Genomic DNA, 21,049 nt, shown 5'->3' with positions numbered 1-21,049 from the left:
AAATATCATGACAATAAGCAGCCCAGCCCTCGTGTGAGTTCCACACCACAACTGGCAATTTGTTCTGATTCCAGTGGTGATTTCCAGTCGAGCATTTTTGTTCTGTCACTTAACAGACTGTTTCATCCTGAGCCATGAGAGACTCGGGAGTCACATGTGGCATAAACAGGAGACCCCCCGCAGTATTTGAACCCTCCATGTAGTGAGGCATCCTGACAAGATCTGAAGCTGATGTGTTTGAGCAAACACATCGCACAGCCCAGTGGTAGAAACCAAAATGTTATCCACACAATGAATCCTGCCAGTGAAACTAGAGGGAGAACTACACGCAGTAACACAGCTACCTGCAAATACTAAACTGATGCTGAGATTAGATTGGCTGCTATTTTATAAATGACTGTCTGTTCATGTGCATGGAGCAACAAGATTTTTAAGAGCTTGTGAAACACCACGTAAATGAAGTCATTCAAAAGTAATGCAAGCAAAAAAAATTAACCCAAGGTGACCCAAGGGCATTTTTTGTATGTGTGCATACAAGATACAAAAATGAAGACCTTGTATATCTACAAGTACGTACCTGCATAAGGTTTGATTTTGTTAAAGCAATAGTTAGACATTTTGGGAATGAGCTTAATTTCTTTTCGAGAGTTAGATAACAAGATCACATCTGGTAACATCTGTCTGGCTTAGCTTCGCACAAAGACTAGAAACAAGAGGAAATATCTAGCATGCTCTGTCCAAAAGTCGCAAAATTGATATAAAAAACTAAAGTTTACAGTGGTAAGGCGAGTTATGTTTCAGAATGTTTCTTGCCTGGGAGCAGTGACCTCCTCTACATCTCTACATTAGTTTTGATGAAAATAACAGGACTCTGGGAAGTGTATTTGCATTTCCTCTGATAGCAAAGGTTTGACCCACCCTACTTTCTCCTGATTGGCTAGACTCATTGCCTTTGTTGGTTGGTCGGTTGGCATTCTCGGAACCCATCGGCTGTATTCAGTGTCTGACTTCCGGCAGATGGCGATACAGCCTCTGGGGGCAGACCCCCAATTTTTTGGCATTCCGGTTTGATTTGGGCGGAGGAGGTGAATTTCCGTTTCCAACTTCCGTTTATACGTAAGTAAATATGCTGAACCATTGCGATGGATTCAGAATTTGCAGTGACACCAATTATGTTCCACCTCGTTAGTTCACCGCACAGACCTTTTAACCTGGCAACAACTGCAGCCGGCTCAAACGTGATTGGTCAATATCACGCGGACTACAAACAGCTTACAACCGGAAACCAGGGCTCTTCTTCCGGAGGCAAGAACTCCGGGGTTTGCCTAAAGACTGTAGAGTCTGTAGAGACTAGTTGGTTGGTTGGTTGGCTGGTTTGCTGGTTAGACAAGTGGAGTGAAACTGGTTAGATTAGGTTAGAGTAAGCCAATCAGAGGCAGAGTAAGGCAGAGTTAGATGGGTTATGCCTTCACTATCCTAGAAAACACAAATTTGTCGCAAGGAAACCAAGTGTAGAACCAGAAAATGACGTTTGTGCAATTATTTTTATTCATTTATTTTCATCAGTGTTGGGCTTGTTACTCTAAAAATGTAATTTATTGCTCATTACTTGTTACTCTTTTCAAAAGTAATGACATTACTTTACTTATCAGTCCCTGCCAACAGTAATTCATTACACAACTCGTTATATTACTTTTCTGTTACACACACACACACACACACACACACACATACTTTTTTAGGTGTATATATATTTTAGCAACAGTATGTCTTACTGCCACTTTTACGTTACATCCACTTGCAAATACTTGATATTGGACACATTAACATATTACACAGCAATCATTATTACATATCTGTATAAGACAAATCTACAAAAGGAAATAGGAAATTATTAGTTTAACTTGATAGTTTTTTAATGGTAAATTACAGTTTTTTAAATAGTTTATGTAGAATAAGTTTATAATTTGTTATAGACTGACACTATTTTACAAAACCAGAAAACCATGATTGAGATGGGTTTGCCTTATTTAGGGCATGTATGGAAAATAGCACCATTTTTGTTTTAATGAGAGTTCTTCTTTGAACACGGGAGTACTTCCAGGTGGCAGTTGGGCCCCTCCACCCCATGGGCCCCAGTGCAACCGCACTGCCTGCACTGTCTATATTTACACTCCATTTACACTAAGGCTAGATAGCTTTTTTTTTTACCGGGGGGGTTTCTATTGCCTGTGACCGGTATTTTCCCAAATCTCTACCCGAAAGACGAAGAGTCACTCATGGAGCAACATTTCATCTACAACATATCCAACCAAAAGCTTCATCACTTCTTTGTAGCCTGCAGCTGTCCATGATTGAATTCCAGTTTTGGTTGTTTAGCCAGTGTAGTGCTACAGTCGACCTCTGCGGGCGAGGAGTGCTCACCTTTGGTGGGATGTATTTCCTGGAGCACGTTGTGCTATCTATCGTAGTAGCCTAGGTGTTTCAGACCGGATGTTTGAGGACATGTTTTTTGCAGTGTCAGGAGTTTTAGTTCGACCAACTGCAGCAACAGTGTTCTTGTCATCTTTCCTCTCGAGTAAATCAAAGTGACGGGAATATTTCCAGCTGCAAAGGTAAGTGTTTTCTATTAGCTTGCTGCTTGATGTACCTACGCAGAACAATGATTACTGAAATGAGTCCACTGATGTGACTGTTGTCTTTCAAGTCAGTAGCAATATGATAACAAAAGTAATGCCATAACGAGTTGTTTGGTTTTGGAGTAACTGTAATATTACTGAAATTTTATTGGTGATTAGTTACACCACTCGTTACTGGTAAGAGGTATATTATTACTGTAACATGCATTTCTTGCCCAACACAGGTTTTTATAAATCAAACAAAGATGATACATGTTAACTACTGAGCTTTAGAAGCTGGTAAGTGGATTTTGTTTCCTCAGACATTGCCGGGCTTGTCGATTATTGTCCTGATACTATGCTAAGCTCACCTGCTGCTGGTTGCAGCTTCATATTGACATGAGAGTGCTCTTGATCTTCTCATCTAACACACAGCAAGAAAGCGAATAAACATATTTCCCAAAATGTCAACCTATCCCTTCAATTGATTCAGTGCACAAAAACGTCTGCTTCTGTAAAATGTGATCAGCAGAGGGGAAAGTAATTGTTTGTCAGATTTGTTTAGCGGCTCTATTCCCCTTAATAAAGTTTAACAGACTGCATATTGCCAGCAGACTCTTCAAACAATACAAATTTGATTCATGTCATTGCATCCCGCACATCTTCTAGCCGTTGTCCGGTTTTATTGCATCACGGCTCAACCAGCTGCAGTTGGACACAGCCTGCGGCGCAGCATTACACGTCACACTGTGTTAAAGAACTGACAAAGTGTCCAAGTGTCAGCTTCGGTTGTTGCCACTTGGGAGCTTTGGTGTTACAGCGTGGCATTATGGACCGGTAATGTCCTGCAGAGGCTTTATATTTTACAACATCCTGTGAAGACTTGTTTTATCATTTTAAAGTCTGTAAATGCAGCTTAGATTTATAAGCAACTTTTCAAAGTATGAGTGTGGATTCCTAAAAAACCTTGTTGTGGGAGGGAAAGATGAGAGATGGCAGAGGGGGAAAGAATTGGAGTGAGAAAGAGAGTGGGAGTGGCAGAGAGATGAGCAGGAAGAGACAGGGAGTAAGAGATCAGATAAAACAGACAGTGGAGAATTGAAGTTAATTTGTTTCTTTGATGACAGCAGGACACCCAGAATCTGACTTAAAACATTACCGAATCTGATATCTTTTCTATCTCTGCCCTCACAATACAGATCTGTTCTTGTCTGTCGGCATCCATTTATCTCCCAATCTGTCTCCTTGTCTACTAAAGTCTTTTCCCCCCCAAAATTCTTCATCCTCTTTCCCTCACGTCCCACACAGATAGTTGTCTCATCCCCAACCCTTTTTCTATCTCTGACGTGCTTTTTCCTTCTTCCATTTCTTTGCTTTTAACACACTTCCCCGCTTCTCCTCGTCTCTGTATCCATCTCTTTTATGTCCCCTTTTATTTTCAGCTTCTCCAGTCCTTGCTCAGTCCTCTCATTCCTCTCATCCCCCTCCCATCCATCTTTTGTCCCCCTGTGTACCTTTTCCCTTTCTGCCTCTCTGTACTTCTCTCCCCTCCTTTCCTCCCATGCTCCCCCTTTCCTACCCTGCCCTTCCCCTCTTCCCTGCCTGCTGCCTCTCCTTCCTTTTTTCCTTCTCTGAAATGTCTTACTGTCATCTAGTGTTTAAAAAATGAACCACAGCAATGCCGTCTTTGATCAGTGACAAGCCTCTTCCTCCTCTTCTCACTTCTCTGTAACACAAAACAATTAACATCCACAACAACAGGAAATATTCCTTCATTATGACAATGACAAGTTTTTTATATGTTTTAATATGAAAATAATTTACATTCTGCACAGCATGTCCAAAAAGCTTGATGACTTATTTACTTGCTCAACACCTCCTAACCCCAATGGTACACAGGTATTGCTCTAGTTATCTCCAGTTTGAAATTAAATACTGATGACTCTCACCAAGCTCTGTCTGACTGTTACTCTGTAAGATAAAAGGATCTCCACAGGTCAGAGGCTGTTACGATTAAATTTCTGGATCAAATTTAGGAAAAATGACATATTGTTGTTACTGTATAACACTCGTTTGTCAACTATGTTGGCGCAGTCCCGTCTTGATGTGGGTTTTCAACACAGTAACACCCAGCAGAAAGATTCCAGCAGATGTAAATGTGCGATTACTTCCTGGTAGAAAAACACTGTCATGCAGATGTGTTTCACATTTAGCAAACAGTCATGGATGCAAAGTTTGAGTTAGAGTTGAGTATGGATGTTTTAGTATAAACAGATAATTCTGGCAATTCAAAAATAAAACAATGTGATGGCTGATCTTGGAGCCAGGTATCTACCATCTGATGAAAATAAGCCTCTGGGGGCAAGGGCCAACATTTTGGGAGTTCCAGGGTAGCCAGCAGATAAATAAAAGCAGTAAATTGAGCATAGCGTTAGTTCAGGCAGGACACAATAAGCTCAGCTCACATCCCAGCTACATCAGCTGATCTCATGCATCCAATTGGCGGATCTCATTCAGGGCGCCCTACTCAAACTGCTCTGGCCTGCCTACTGTTGCTGCTTCCTCTGCAAGCTGCTTTGCACCCCACCTCCACCCCAGCTCCTCCTTTTCATCCTGTATCTGACTTATCAGTGTCATTTCTGTTTGCCACTGATGCTGCTCTGTTCTGTTCCTAGGTCAGTCTTTGCTGCTGCTCTGCCTGCCTTAGGCTTTCCATGTATGCGCATGGAAGGTCAGGGAGGTTTGCTCTCTCTGCCTCAGGCTGTCCTCGTATGCACATGGAAGGGCAGATAGGTTTGCTCTCTCTGCCTCGGGCTTTCCTTCATTTGCTCGTGACCAGGCAGAGAGGTGCATTCTCTCTGCCTTCAGCTTTCCATGTACGTGTGTGAAAGAAGCGCTCTGCATAGGCCAGAGGAAAGGCAGAGAGGCCCCAGAGGAGAGCCATACTGCCAAATACAGTACTGCAAATGGAAATTAAGTTTTCTTTGACTTAAGTGTTTCTGACTGAACTAAAAGTTGCTGCCAGGTGATGGCCGATGGGTTCTGAGATCGCATTTCAGCCAATGCATTTCATCTCTTTTGCTCTCCACGTGGACAGTTCATCTGCATGCAACCAAAGCCCACACAAGCATAATACGACTTGACGTCCAAACAAACTTCAACCATTCACCAGAACACTTCAGATACCAAAATCTTGTCCCCTTCCCCCAGATCCTGTATACATATGCAGATATCTGTTTATGGAAATTACTGTATGTAATGGAAACCTGTAGAATCAATTTTTAGAGCTATTTTTTTGTGATTGTCATTTTCCAAAACATTATCACACCACTTTTTGACAGACAGGTGTTGGCTCTATACTTCAGTAATGAAACAGATGAATTCATGTGAGTATCCCCATCTACCAGCAGTAATAAACCTAACTCAGACTACACAAGGTTAACTCTTTGCAGTGAGAAATGACCTATGCGTGTCCCAGCAGGCATCGGATTATACCAGACAAGTATGGCAATCAGCAATGCCTGCAATTTAAATAAGCAAAACTTCATGTACAATCACCAGATAATCATCAGCTGCACAGGATCTGCACATCTGTTCTTTTTTTTCTCTCTAAGGGGTGAAATTGGGTGTAACTATGTGATGCATTCTCCAGCCATAGCTCACAACCATCCACTTTGTTATCTGCCTCGGGCATCCTATGATGATGGAGATGAGAATGGTATGTGTACACTGAGTGCTGGCCAATTCAAACTGCCAGCAACTGTACATTTTGCGATACACCGCCTTTGTTTTGGTTGGAGGGTGTTGCTCAATATTCTGAAAAAGTTTCCCAATATCTTAGTGATGGGGGAAAACACTTGTGGAAACAACATGGACATAAAGTTCTGGGTGAATGGTGTCAGATTTTGACAAAATGTTTTCGGAAATGTTTGGCTTGCCTGGTCTTGTCTGAATGTTACAACTATAACCAGAGATTTTCTTCAACTTAAAGTGATTTGGCATCTCTCATTGAAAACTGATTGTTATAAAGCAAAAATTATTGTAAAACTGTAGTGCTTTGATAGTTTGAAACAACCATGCCAGTGATTACAGTTATTATTTTAATGAATACAAATACAAATACAAGGCGTTTCGTCTCCATACGCCTACTCCACAGGCTGCCCTAGCAACAGTCTGCTGAAACGACGTTCTGTGAGTTATAAGACAGATCTCATTGTGTGAACAGCAGGCCCAGCTGTCTTACTGTCAGGTATGTGAAGGTTAATGCCACTTTTGTTGGTTGAACTATTCATTTAAGTGAGTGATTATTGCATACATTAGCCAAAGTTTTAGCTCACTAATTTTCTCCAGTGGCTGATGAGTGACTTGATAACTAATATTACAAATAAACAAATATGAGGAATGTCAGCGTTAAGGATCACGTAGGAGGAAAGTGTTAGGAAAAGAAATATAGTAATAGCTAATGAAGTAGAAGGACTTTTTGCTTGAGAAATCAGTGCACATTCAGTGGAGGATGACAGAATATATAGAGTGACTCTGTTAATATGACTCGAGCAGGAAGATTATTCCACCACAGGATTTGAGACTGGGTGTGGTGATGACCAGCCTGGTGCAGCAAAATTGGAGCCAAGCAGCAAGTCGTGACGAAAAGCAGAGCATGGACTCGTGTGTCTAACCATGGCCCGGAGGTATGGAGCTGCAGATCCCTTCACAGCCATGTGTGCCAACACCAGGGATTTTGAAGACGTATGAGCAGCCACAGGGAGCCAGAGGAGGGAGTGTAGGGCAGAGCTAACATGAAGGAGGGGTTCAGGGACAAAACAGGCTGTGGTGTTTGGGATGAGTTGTGGGTGCTCAAGAAAGTGTTTCATGAGTCAGACTACAAGGAAATTGAAGTAGGGATACTGTGAGCCCTGCAGAGTGCCTGCAGAGGATTCATCTGGCTTGATAGATGTTGTAGAGTGCAACCTGCAGGATCAGGTGGTAGATGTAATAGAATGACTTTTAACCCTTATCCTACCAAGATATTTATCATACAAGAATTACCAACAGTTTCTGTAGACCCCAAGAATAAACAACTGTGACAAACAACCATGCTTCTCAAAATTATTTATGTAATCTGAAAAACAAAAATGTATATATAGACCTATGAATGTTGTTTTACCTTACGAATAGCAGTATTAAGTGTTGTCCCAGTTAACTCAATAAATAGTTGTATCTATTAAAACTGCACTGGTGGAATTGGGTGCTTCTGACTGGGGTACCTCAGGCCCCAATACATTGGTACTTTTAAAACGCAGAAATTAAAACCAGAATAGAAAACAAGACATGTACTCCGCAGAGTGCAGGTCTTTGTCAGGGCTGATTGCAGCCACTGTAGGAAATTTTTGTAATTCCCGTAGACTCCCATGTGTTTCAACAGTGTGCCAGAAGCTAATAAAAATTGCACTGTGCACATTGCACAGAGCAGATTGAGTTCTCCTGCATATGTTGTAATTATGAGAATGGAGGAACTTTTAATAAGTAAAACAAGGCCACAAATATTTGATCCATGTCATTCAAAACAACATTCAGTATTAAATTTGTCTGTGGACTACAGCACAACAAGGTAGGAAATAATAAACACGATTAAAACAGACCAAAAAAAAAGACTGAACTACACAGTCTACTTTCTTTTATCTTACTTATGGTAGAAGCACAAATATCAAGGAAAAATGATCAATTCAACAAAATCTGCAAGTCTACAAAATCAGGCAGGCTGAATACTCAGTTTCCTAAACAATCTTGTTGCTGTCAACCCAGTCTCACTCCGAAGTCATTAAATTCCGGCGCTTGGGCAATGACTTGCAGTGTCAGACAGAAAGCCTTTAACATTGGCATGATACACAATGGGTTGCCATTATATTTCAATGGTTCATAGCGGCATTGGTGGGCAACGCGGCAGAACAAGAATGAAAATTAAGGCGGCAAAAGTTCGAATGGGGCAGGCTGGACGGGTGGTGGATGGGACCAACAACCACCAACTTTCACCCAGGAGAGCATTGTTCGCATCCCCCGTAGTGCGTTCATTTTGAAAGAGACTCTAAAAGGTAAATTTCCTGTGAAAATGGAAGAGCATTTTGAAAGAAGACAATGCATGAAATATGCAGAACTTGACACGGCGTCCAAGAACGTCAACAACCAACACACCCAGGGTACCTTGCACGTCGTATGTACATGTGGAAAGTCGATGACCAAATGTCATTATGTGATGAGGTTGGAGTGAGAATGTGTTGCTGGGGTATGACACCCCGCAGAGGATGGAACAAAATGGAGTTGCAGCCATGGCAGCCAGGATGTGGTGCAGCTGCAGCTGATAGTATTGTCCCTCTTGGCTTCCTTACAGTCAAGACGGCAGTGAAGGTGACAAAAACAGTTGACATGTTCATCTCATACTGAACCTAACTTTAGTGGATCGTAACATATAGGGTATATGCAGATGCTCTGGTGCAAAATGAGACCAAACTTTTCTATGCATGTCAGTTTTTGAGCCACGACAAAGGCCAAAATGTGGCCTGCAAAAGATGGTGAGGCTTGTTGTTTTTAGCCAAGGAGAAACTTGCGGCCCCTACTGCTCCATTAAGAAGACTGATGAGTTAATAAAAAAAGGGTTTCAACCACTGTGAACCACCACAAACATGAGAGTTCCTTGAGCAGACAGTCATAATGTGTAAACAAAATATTAGGCTGATTGGTCCAGTAGTTTGTGAGATAAGATGCGGACAGATAGATACACACACTCACATGATCACACAATTCCCTCCAGGTTTACAACTGGCAGAAATAATGATATAAAGTTATTAGGAACAAACTCACTGATGAAGTCATGAAAAATCAGACTCATATAATTAAGCACCTGTGATACATGACAACCTATAGTATGGGGGTCTGTGGGTACTCCTGTCAGTAGGATGAGAAATGACACTAAAATTCTAGGCAGTCAGAGCAGAAATGTGGTTTGATCCATAAACATAATAATCTATCTTCTATATTATTTCCATACAGCTCAAAGTGAGGCGAAGACAAACATGCATATCAACATAAAATGAGCCTTTAAGCAGAGCAGCTGTTACCATCCAAACTCAGTAATGACTTCAGTGCAGGTTAGTTACACCAGCCAACAAATGAGTTTCAAATTGTTCACTTTTACAACACAGGCAGACATTGTCTAAACCTCTTTGTTTGTTCTGTCTTTATTAAATAACAACAAATAAATGACATTTCAAAGCATTTCCACAGTTTCCTCTACGGGTTCACAGTTTAATGTAATTTGCTTCACCAAGTTTGTGTCTTTGGGCTGAAGTTGCAGTTTTGACTGTACAGTCATTGCCAGTTTTTGGCCAAAAGACACAGTATGAATTATTATTTAATTCAGTTTATTCGGTGCTCCATCTGCAAGTGCGCTGGCTCAGCCGTTGAATTGACCTCCCTCATTAGCATATAATAGGGTTGAGCCATGCAGTTGCTGCATTGTACCAGAGGGAGAAGCACTGTTGGCTCTAAAATTATAATTTTTTTTTTTTTTACAACAGTGAAACATCAAGAGGGATGGATGATTTTAGAGGGTTGGTCTTTTTTAACTGGTCATCATTATGCATAAAATCCAGAAAACTAAAAGCATTTGAGCACATGGTGTGTACCACTGGATGTCTGGTTTGATGTTGGTGGGATCAAGCCATTTCAGAGAGCGATGCCTTTTCAGTTTGTGCAGGCTGATCGTGCATACTAATTTAGGCTTACAGTGCAGGAGCTCAGAGAGGTGTGGAAAACTATAGGCTATGTAGCCATTTTACACAATGCATTAGGTATCACAGGTTACATAAAGGCTGCCAATGTTTTGTATTGTTGGTACTGTCAACAAATTTCATAAAAAGGCCAATTATGTGTTAGCTCGTTTGTATCTCCTAAAATATATATATATCATTACAAAATGTCATTGAAAATGGGTCAAGGAATACACACTTTCATTTAAAAAGCAGGCCTAATAATTTCAGAAAACTGTTGGGCACTGCAGTTCACATTTATTTAGCTGACCCTTTTTCCAAAGTGTCATACAAGAAGTGTATTCAACCATGTAGGTACAGCCCAAAACTGCAAGAATCATGCAAGTACATCAACTTCAAGTTTCTTTCTGATAAATGTCTCTCAAACATGAGTAGACAGTGCATGTGTTGGGGACGATTCTTAGCTGCAGATTCAGAGCTGTAGTGCGTATTTACAGCAGCAGGATGGTGTATATGGGATGACAAAAAAAAAAACAAACAAAAAACTATGGTGCCCATCTTTATTGAAGTTAAGGAAAATTTCAGCCAGTTCATCAATGTGGCTCACTGGGGTGTTTCATCTAAGGGTGTAACAGTACGCATGAGTCATGGTTTAGTTCATACCAAACGAGTTTAGGAGTCATGGTTCAGGGCGAGTTCAGTACAGAGGAAATGAATAAAACATAAACTATTCAAACACTTCTGTATTACACTGAGCAAACACTTTCCCAAAAGGAAACACGTCACAGCAGACTTTAAAACTGGAAAGTGTCCCTTATAGACCCTTTTACTGTTAGTAAACAGTATGACATTTTTGGGTGGGTGGGGCTTAGCTGGTGGCAAAACAGTTCTCCACAGACATTAGCCAGCGCTAGCTAGGAAGTTCTGTTGGCTTATTTTAGACAATGGAGGAAGATGATGTGAGTGGTGCATCCAGAAATATAGAGTACACTCTGACACAAAGTGGACCGTTCGTAAATTCGGAGCACTGTCAGAATGTAACATTCATTTATCCAAAGCACCACACTCTTGCAGCAGCAGAGCACCAGTTGGAGTCATTGTGTGATGCCTTAATCATTTGTTAATTTATATATTATATTATGAACGCACCATGTCAGGTCACTCACTCTCCGGGACCATGAGTGTTACTTTACTACTAGACTGGCCGACCCATATGCTCTCACTCAGTGAACAGATGATTTGACAGGACTGCTGAAGGACCTCCCCAATTTCTGATTAGGTGGACATGATAACCCTTAATACACATGTTATTCATCCCTACAATTGTAAATAAAACTTGTGCATTAGGAGGATTGTTATAATTAGTTCCTGGTTATAATTTAAGATTGAAAACACAACATTTATCACTCTGGTGATCGGCACATCTGCGTGGTGCTTTCAGATATGCATGTTGGATGGGTTTCAATTCACATCCCCAACAACAGCAGAGCAACACTGACACCATCCTTGTTTTACACACAACTATCTCCATTGTTGTTGTAGATGACCGGGAACCTGCAAGCGGATCTTCTAGCTCCAGCATTTCATCCGGCTCGCCGTAATGTCATTAAATCAAATCATTTAGCCTGTTGTGCTAACCTCAGCATAGTTTGTCAATGGCTATAATGCCATGAACGCTAAAATGCCATGCCCCCATGACATGATGGTTCGGTATGAATACACAGACTGGTACAGCCCTAGTTTTAATTGGTTTTGAGCATCAGTGTAGCAGCATAAAGGCACAGAGGAGTAGACTATGTCAGGATTATGGTACACAGGCAATGTCTTTTACGGGGATTACTTCACTGTCTTTGTCGTTGTCATGAGATTTGGTGACAGTAAGTAAAGAATGATTTATACTTTAAAACTGAATCGCACTTCACCTTTCTTAGATGAGTAGTTTTATGGTTTCAAGGTGTCGTTATGTTCTTCACAACCTTGCAACAACACAGAGCTAACATTGTATAATAGCCTTTGAAATTCCTTCCTCCTATCACCAATGTCCTGCAATAATACAAATCTTGATCTCACAGTTGAAGTATGAGGTGCACTGCTGGGACAATCCGCGGCAATGATTGCCTTCCTGTCTGTAGATTGTTTGGTGGATTGAGGGAACAAGTGAGTATTTTACACCATGGTGTGCTATTGTCTACGCTATAACACTTTTTATTCCTCCGCATTAGCATCGGATATTTGATCTAATGTCTGTTTTCATTCTATTTCATTCAGTGTTTCAACAAGTTCTGAACACACACATATAATTTTTATCAGTGTCTTTCCCCTAACACACACGCAGTCTTTCACACTCAAACATCTGCAGCCATGCACATACATAAACCAGCTCATTTGAGCTGGCAGCATACTATTCCAGCACCCTACTGTTTTGTCAACGTGAGAACCTGAAATAGAGATACCTTGCTTTCCATGGAGATACACCCATGTCACTGACATGAGGATGCTCGCACAAACACACAGACAAAAACAAACTTAAAACATAAACCTCTCAGAGCAGTAGTGAGCAGACACACATTTGCGCACACATAAGGATGAATTGTGTGCTGTCGGATTTACTCACACGTGGGAGCAGATCTACGGATACACAACACAAACACAAAGCTCTGAGCTTGGATAAGATAAACATACATTGAGATTCAGGCTGGTAAAGCTGAAGATAACTGTGGAAAATGGATCAGTTCCCTACATAGAATTACACGTAAGCAGAGTGGATAATGACGTGGGGCACAGATTTTGCATGAGAATCTTAAGTAAAACACTCTACTGAGCTGGCTTACAGAGCCACTCCAGAGGTGGCTCTGTGTGGCCCCTGATACAATTGCTAGGCCCCCCAACATAAATAGTTGGAGGCCGACTGTACTGTCTTTAAGAGGCTGTAACGTGCCACGCTAAGCTAGCCCAAGCTTGTGAAACCTGATAACCCAAGGCCTCCACTGGTACCAAACATGTTGGCATAGCTTCTCCACAAGGGGGCCGAATAACACTCCAAAGTTAGATTAAGGGGTTCACCCAATACCCAATCTCGCATCCACGCTTCCCTCACTTGTGTCTCGTTCTTGCGTCTTCGCTCCACCCTGGTAAGACACGGGGGAGAGATGCAAGGATGAGATGCAAGAAGAGAGGAGACAAAGAAATATACCTTTAGAGAAGTTAGACCTCTTTTCCTTTGAAGCGCTATATGAAGCGACCTCCGTTCGTTTGTCCGTTCTGTCCTGATGACCACAGCAGCTGATTACAGCTGGATCTGTTATCAGTAGGCTTTACAGGCTTTATTAACAGCTATAGAAACTTTTAATGGAGTTTGTGTCTGCACACACAATGTTATATATAAGGATACAGATACAGTTATCAATGTCAGAGCAGCAGTGTTGTTTTCTCTGTTCAGCAAACACCTGCACATGAATAGGCCTAACACCCTGCATTCTGTACTGTGCACTGAGTCCTGCTCAGAGGTACAGAATGCGTTTATATGATTTAGGTCTATTCATTATTTGCATCTGTATCTATTGATATTCTGATTATGAGTTCATTATTAAATAACCCAGAGTATGATTATGGTGTCTCTTGAACACTGGAAATGATTTACTAGGGTAAATGTTTCAGGGAAAATTGCAGTTCTGTAGCTCATCAACCCGGTATGATCAGCCTCATGTGTGACTGAATGGAAATGATGATGTGAAAGTGTATCTTGCTGACAGACAGAGTCCCTCTGCATTTAACTGTATCAATAATAAAAGTTGATGAGGGATGTAACAGATTGTGAAGCAAAAATTCTTTCTCATAAATGAAGAAAGTAGTCTGTGCTCCTTTTCTTGTTCAGATTTTTAAGTAGACGGTGAATCAGAAAACTTGGGAGTGATACACTTGAGTTTAATCTCTCTCTGGTATGAAACTCCAGTCATGTTGGGATGTATCAAATCGGTCATAGCAGCTGCAGCCCTGCGCTGTCCAATCAATAACTAATATCCAATCAGGGGGGTGCGTCAGTCGGTAAAAGACTCCCGCGGAGGCTACACTCATGCATCCTTGCTTCCCTCTCCTTTGAAAGCCTCCTCTCTCCTTGACTCCTCTGAGTGCACGCAATGAATGGAGACGTCTGACAAGATGGTGAGTCACAATCAATTTACGGGACAAGTTTTTGAGGATAGAAGAGTAGAGGAGGGATATTGGGATGAACCCTTAGTTATGGTGAGGAAATGACTAACATGGCCATTTTCAAAGAGGTCTCTTAAACTCTCGCCTCAAGATACCTGAATGAAAATGGGTTCTATGGGTACCCACAAGCCTCCCCTAAACTTGAGAAGGCTTGTTTTGCTCCTTACAATCAGAATTCTTCAAAGCTTGGTGTGCCATCTCAAGATTTTCAGTGGCCCCATGTAGGCACCCTATAAAAAATTTCTGAGGGTGCCACCAATCAACCCCACTGACAGCTACACCAGCATGCTCTGCATCTTATATTTGCTTGTGACCTCCCTTTGAGCTGTCCTCCCAGCCTTTGGACAATTTGAACCATTTTGATGTCATAACCCAGACTAATGAAGCCACTTTCAACCTGCATTTGACCCATTTATATGAGAAGACTGTGGGTACATGCTTAATTGTCGCCGCTCAAACAAGAGTGTGCAGCTACAGCTCTATACGCTTCATTTCCAAACAAAAGCCCTTTACAAGACCTAACATAATTATATTTGCTGATCAGAGGTGTCAACTTTCAGTTCATTAAAAGTAATTGCTGCAGTGTTTACCCTGAAGATAAAACATGACAAACAGTGCTGATGAACTGGTTTAATTTTATAGTTTCCTTTCTTTATTTGCTCTCTTTATGGAGAGTTAATACTAAAACCAACAATTTACATAATCTCTAAATGTCTCTGAACCTGAGAAGAAGAAGAGAATTCATGTTTGGCAGGCCTAGAACTAGCTTTCCTTTAACTGTACACTAATCTCACAGTTATTATACGACACATGTTCATACTAAAGTCAAGCAGTGTAAGCCCTAGGGGAAGGGTCGCAAAATAAATTCAGGTTGTGTGTTGAGCGGTTCAGATTGACCGCAAACATGGATTGAAGTTATCAGTCACACATCAAAGGTGACGCCCTGGGGGATCAGAATTCCATTTCTGGAAATGTTCTCAATCTGTGACAGCAAACAGCAAGCCGCAATGCAGCATCAAGTGTTGGAGCCAGAAAATAAACATGAAAAAAAAAAAGAAAGTAAAATGACACGTAGGAGTTAACGGCCACCTGCGTAGCTACAGATTCACAATTCTGAGTTTCCATATAGCTTTGAAGAACATTCTCGGTAGATATTATGTGATGATGGTGTTTTGTTCTTATGCTGGTGTATTGTGAGCCACCAGTTGCACTCTTTCAACGTGCAGGGGAAGTACATTTATGGCCCATTCTCCCTCGGGCCTCCCACACACCCAGCATAGATCAGTAAAAGGCCTGAAGGAATAATTTCAAGGGTTGATGCTGGCATCATTTCAGTAGGGAGAGAGGATAGAGATGTGAGGCTGGTGCTGGTACAAAGTGTTGAGGTTGAGGGTGGATAGCAGTAAACAACGCCCTAGACAGTTTCCTGGGGCAGCAGTTGGAATTGCTGCTGCGCAGACTGACACCCATGCAAAATGCAAATAATTGGCAAGGACTTGCCCTTACAGAAAATCCCTGCATGTTTTTATGTATTGTGGGTTTTAGTTTGAAGGTGCCGTAGGATGCTTTTCCTGTAATGACCACAAGGAGTTGGCTTGAAAAACATCTACTGTAAGTGCATCAGTCAAATGGGAAACCCCTGCTTTCCACTGAGAACAGCAAAACAAAATTCCTGACCAGGTTGAGGTCTTAATATCTAATCTCACCTCTTGTTTTGTGTAGCTCTGAAGTGATTATGTAAAGTCTTACTGCACAGGAGAAAACATAAATTTTGTCTAATTGGTAGTCTTAATAGGTCTGTCAACTCTACCCCGCTCCTCCTCATTGAAATAATTATGATTTTCTACCTCCAAACAATTGCTACAGTGGCAGCAAGCGACAAACTTCCCTTAAAACATACAAGTTCAACCTTGATATCACACATGGTGCGTCTCTCTTTTCATAAAATATATGCCTTTGCTTAAATGATAATACATTTTATTTACAGAATGCTTTTCATGGTACTTAAAGACACTTTCTAATAGTTAAAAATACACACAACATCATTCACACATTAAAAGCCGTTTTGATGAGCAATTTAAATCAGGAGAGGTCGGTGCAGTCTCGAATGTGTTTGGGGAGGGAGTTCTAGAGGGCGGGGGTGGCCATGGAGAAGGCTCTGTTGCCCCAGTTCTGGTGCTTGGTGGGATTGGGAGGTTGGCATCAGAGGAGCGGAGGCTGCGCGAAGGAGTGTGGCGGCGGAGCAGGTCAGTGAAGTAGGAGGGGGCCTGGTTATGAAGGGCTTTGTAAGTGAGGAGAAGGACTTTGAATTGGATACGTTGTGGGACAGGGAGCCAGGGGTGATGTGATCGCAGGAGCGGGAATGGGTGAGCAGACGGGCAGCAGAGTCCTGGATGTGTTGGAGTTTATTTAGGAGTTTGGATGGTGTACCGTAAATAATGCTGTTGCAGTAGCTAATTCTGGATGTGATGAAGGTATAGATGAGTTTCAGTAGCAGAGGGGGAGAACGATGGGCAGAGATGAGGTATGTCTTTTAGGTGGAAGACGGCAGTGCTGGTGATTTGATTGACATTAATGCACAGTATTGTAAGAGACATAGAAAACAGTTTGGCAGTCTATTAGGACGCAAGCTTATCCTCAAATAGCATTATACCCCAGTATTATAATATCTTGTTTACTCTCCTTTGTCAGTGCAAACACACTCTTTTGTTGTACAGTAAACTGCCTCTTTTGTGAGCACCAACTGTAACACGCAGATGTAGAGGCTGAGGCTAATTGGGTACAAGTGTGTCACGTTGATCAGTCGAACTACTCCAAGCTCCCGACCCTCAATCCCTGCCCCCTATTCCACAGTTCCCCGCTGTGCAGCCGAACCAGTAAAGCATCTGGCTTCTACTGATGAATTCATTTATTTATGACTGGGTGGACTACTACATAAGTCCAAATTCTCCTGGGATGTCTTTTGCTGAATGGACCGACTCATTTAGCCTGGGATGCATCTGGAACAAAGAGTCAGCTAAACAATGCGATAAACATGCCTCGACGAACAAAGTGATCGTCGGCAGAGCAAATGTGTTCTGTTATTGTCAAGAGTGCGTTGGGTAGTTAAAATCAGAGAGCTGAGATACTTTGAGCTAACTCACACTTTGATCACATCACATGGATGAGGCTTGTGATTATTTTCCAGTATTTTCCTTGGGACCAAATGTTAGATTTGGGTTGCAATGAAGTGGAACTCGATGATGTTTATGTGTTTGTGTTACATCAAAGTCCGGGTTGGGAATTTCACAGCAATCAGAGCTCCATAAAATCGTTACAGGAAGTTAATAATGATCATATTTAAACACAACAGAAGAGAAGGTCCAAAGCGCTAGGGTATTTCATGCTGCCATAGCTTTTTCCTCTAAATAATACATAATGTGCTTCAGGCTATCAGTGGTATAGCCTAAAACATGAGGATAAGGATCAATTCTGCTCAAGTTGAAATTTCCATGCTGCCTTTTATTGCAGTATTTTCTAAGTTCTTTCATATTTTATTGTGCAGGGAGTTATTACGGTAAATATGACTTTCAGAATCCACCCACCACTGAGTCCTGTGAGACTATCAGGAGCATCTTGGTCATTCATCAGGTTGACACCCATGCTACGTAGTCATGTATGTGTATGCGTGTGTTGTGAAACCAGTTCACAACCTTTGACACCAGTCATTCTTTTCCGTTTTCCCACCTACACGCGCACGTACTCGCCCTCTGCTGCCTGGCTGTCTGATAAAAAAAACAGCTGGGATTTTTCCAGTGGGTTCCTGAATGTTTACAGAGGACACTTGTGAAATTGTGTAATGGTTCAAATGTGAATGTGTGGTGAGAAGGTTATGTAAGTGCATCTCTCACATCTGATTCATGCATTCTCAGATCTGCATGAGTGTGTTTGTGTGTTTGCTCGAGAAGGGGTGGTACTCTGAAAACGCTGGAGTCGAGACACCTTTCTCTGCCCCTCAGCGTATAAACACGCACCACCAACATTCAAAGTCTTGGAGAGACACTAGCAAGGCCAAGCGAGTGGGTAGAATATAAGATTGAAAAGTGCACACTGCACACCCACAGAGACACATGCACATAAACACCTGCAGAACTGCCTGAACAATTTCAGTTTCACTAAGAAGGTCAGAATGCAGACGTGCGTGTTGTGGCAATGATTCAGTTCCCCAATGTGGGGAAACACATTTGCCTTTTTAAACCTGTATGTGGAGGGAGCTAATTGCAAATCCAAACATGAGCTCTAAGGCTGCCCTCATGTCCAGTGCTGTTAGTTCAGGCAGTTATTTGCTTTTCCACATTTTTCACCATCTAAATTCTAAATCTAAATCTAAATTGCTACTTATCTCAATGGGGAAATAATAAAGAGGAGTCAGAATCACTACCCACACGTTAACCTTAATTGAGTACCAAATTGAAAACTAAGGTAAAAGAGATGGTACTCTGGGTGGTGATTAGCTTGAAACGTGAATCCTGTGACCAGTGTGCCCTGCTGGATTTTTCCTTTTTTTTTTTTTTTTTTTAGCTTTAAAGCTGCTAATTTCATTTTCTGGGAGCGCATCTATGTTCCCTCAGATCAGTGCTTCTGCCAGTGAGGTAATATTATCACCCCTGTAATAACACGGGCACCCCTAGCCCCTATCACAGTTACAGAAGAGCTGGCACTGATGCTGAGAGAGCATGATGCTGAGGGACGTAGGGCCTTATTTGGGATGAAAAAAGTTAATGTGGGAACATATGGCTAAGGGAACATATAGGGCCTGAATTGAAATGTAAAGAGTTCATGAGGGAACATAGGAGTAAGGGAAAATAAGGCCTAATTTGGGATGGAAAAAGTTTTTAAGTGAACATAGGGCTTAGAAAACATTGGGCCTTATTTGGGATTGGAAACTGGTTGATGAGGGAACATAGGGCCTAATTTAGGATGGAAAAAAGTTCATGAGAGGACATATGGTGCCTTATTTGGGATGGTAAAATGGTTCATGAGGGAACATAGGGCTGAGGGAACGTAGAGCCTAACTTGGGATGGAAACAATTCATGAGGAAACAGGGCCTTATCTGGGATAGGAAAACGGTTCATGAGGGAACATGTGGGTGTGGAAACATAGGGCCTAATTTAGGGACTGAAAAAGTTTGAGGGAACACAGGGCTAAGGAAACATAGGGTCTTTTGGGGATGAAAAAAGGTCAAGAGGGTTCATATGGCAGAGGGAACATATAGGGCCTAATTTGGAAAGGAAAAGAGTTCACGGGGGGACATAGAAGTAAGGGAACATAGGGCATAATATGGGATGGGAAAACAGTTTATGAGGGAAGAAAGGGCTGAGGGAACATAGGACCTAATTTAGGGGGAAAAGGGTCACAAGGGAACATATGGCAGAGGGAACATAGGTCCTTATTTGGCATAGAAAAAGGGTCATGAGGGAACATAGGGCCGAAATTGAGATGGCGCAAATTCATGAGGGAACATAGGGCCTACTTTAGAATGGAAAAAAATTTCATAAGGGAACATAAGGCTGAGGGAACATATGGCCTTATTTGTGATGGAAAAATAGTTAATGAGGGAACACAAGGCTGAGTGAACATAAGGCCTACTTTAGAATTCAAAACAGTTCATAAGGGAACATAGGGCTGAGGGAACATAGGTCCTTATTTTTAATGGAAAAGAGTTCATGAGGGAACATAGGGCCTAATTTAGGATGAGAAAGGGTTATGAGGGAACATATGGCAGAGGGAACATGGGTCCTTATTTGGGATGGAAAAAAGGGCCATGACGGAACATATAGGTTAAGGGAACATAGGGCCTTATTTGGAATAGGAAAAAAACTCTGTCAGGGATCTAAGAATGAGAGAATATAGGGCCTTAATTGAAATGTAAAAAAGCTCATGTGGGAACAAAGGCTGGACAGTGATTGATTTGCCCACTGAATTTAGAGAGGCATTGTTTCCTGATGCTGATTGATATTATATGGGAGTGAATGAGATTATGCCATACAGCCAGAGTGATTCTAAAATATCATACAGTAAATTGTGCCTCTTTGCTTCAATGTTTGGACAGACCAGCAGTTAAGGCAGTAGATTAACCTTTTTTTTTTTGAATGTTTACATCATTATTGTGCATTATCGTGTGTGTGTTTTTACTTCCAACTGACCTGAACACCACAACCAGTTTACAGTAAACTGTTGTGGTTTCGCAATGTGTATGTATTCCTGGATACTGGCAAATATCAGGGGGTGTCAGCATTACTGTACAACATGTCCTGTAAAAGCCTTTGATCGGGTGTGTGTGTGAACCGATACCCTGCGGCTGAACAAGGCTCTGTCACAGAGGAAATAATGGGACTCAATTTCCCAAAATGGCCCTGAGTAATAATGATACCTTTGTCCACTGACTACCGTCTCAAGCAGACAATAGAGCAGGACAT

This window comes from Epinephelus fuscoguttatus, linkage group LG5 (genome assembly GCF_011397635.1).
Source record: "Epinephelus fuscoguttatus linkage group LG5, E.fuscoguttatus.final_Chr_v1".
In the NCBI taxonomy this organism is placed as follows: domain Eukaryota; kingdom Metazoa; phylum Chordata; class Actinopteri; order Perciformes; family Serranidae; genus Epinephelus; species Epinephelus fuscoguttatus.
Note: the sequence above shows the minus strand (reverse complement) of the source record.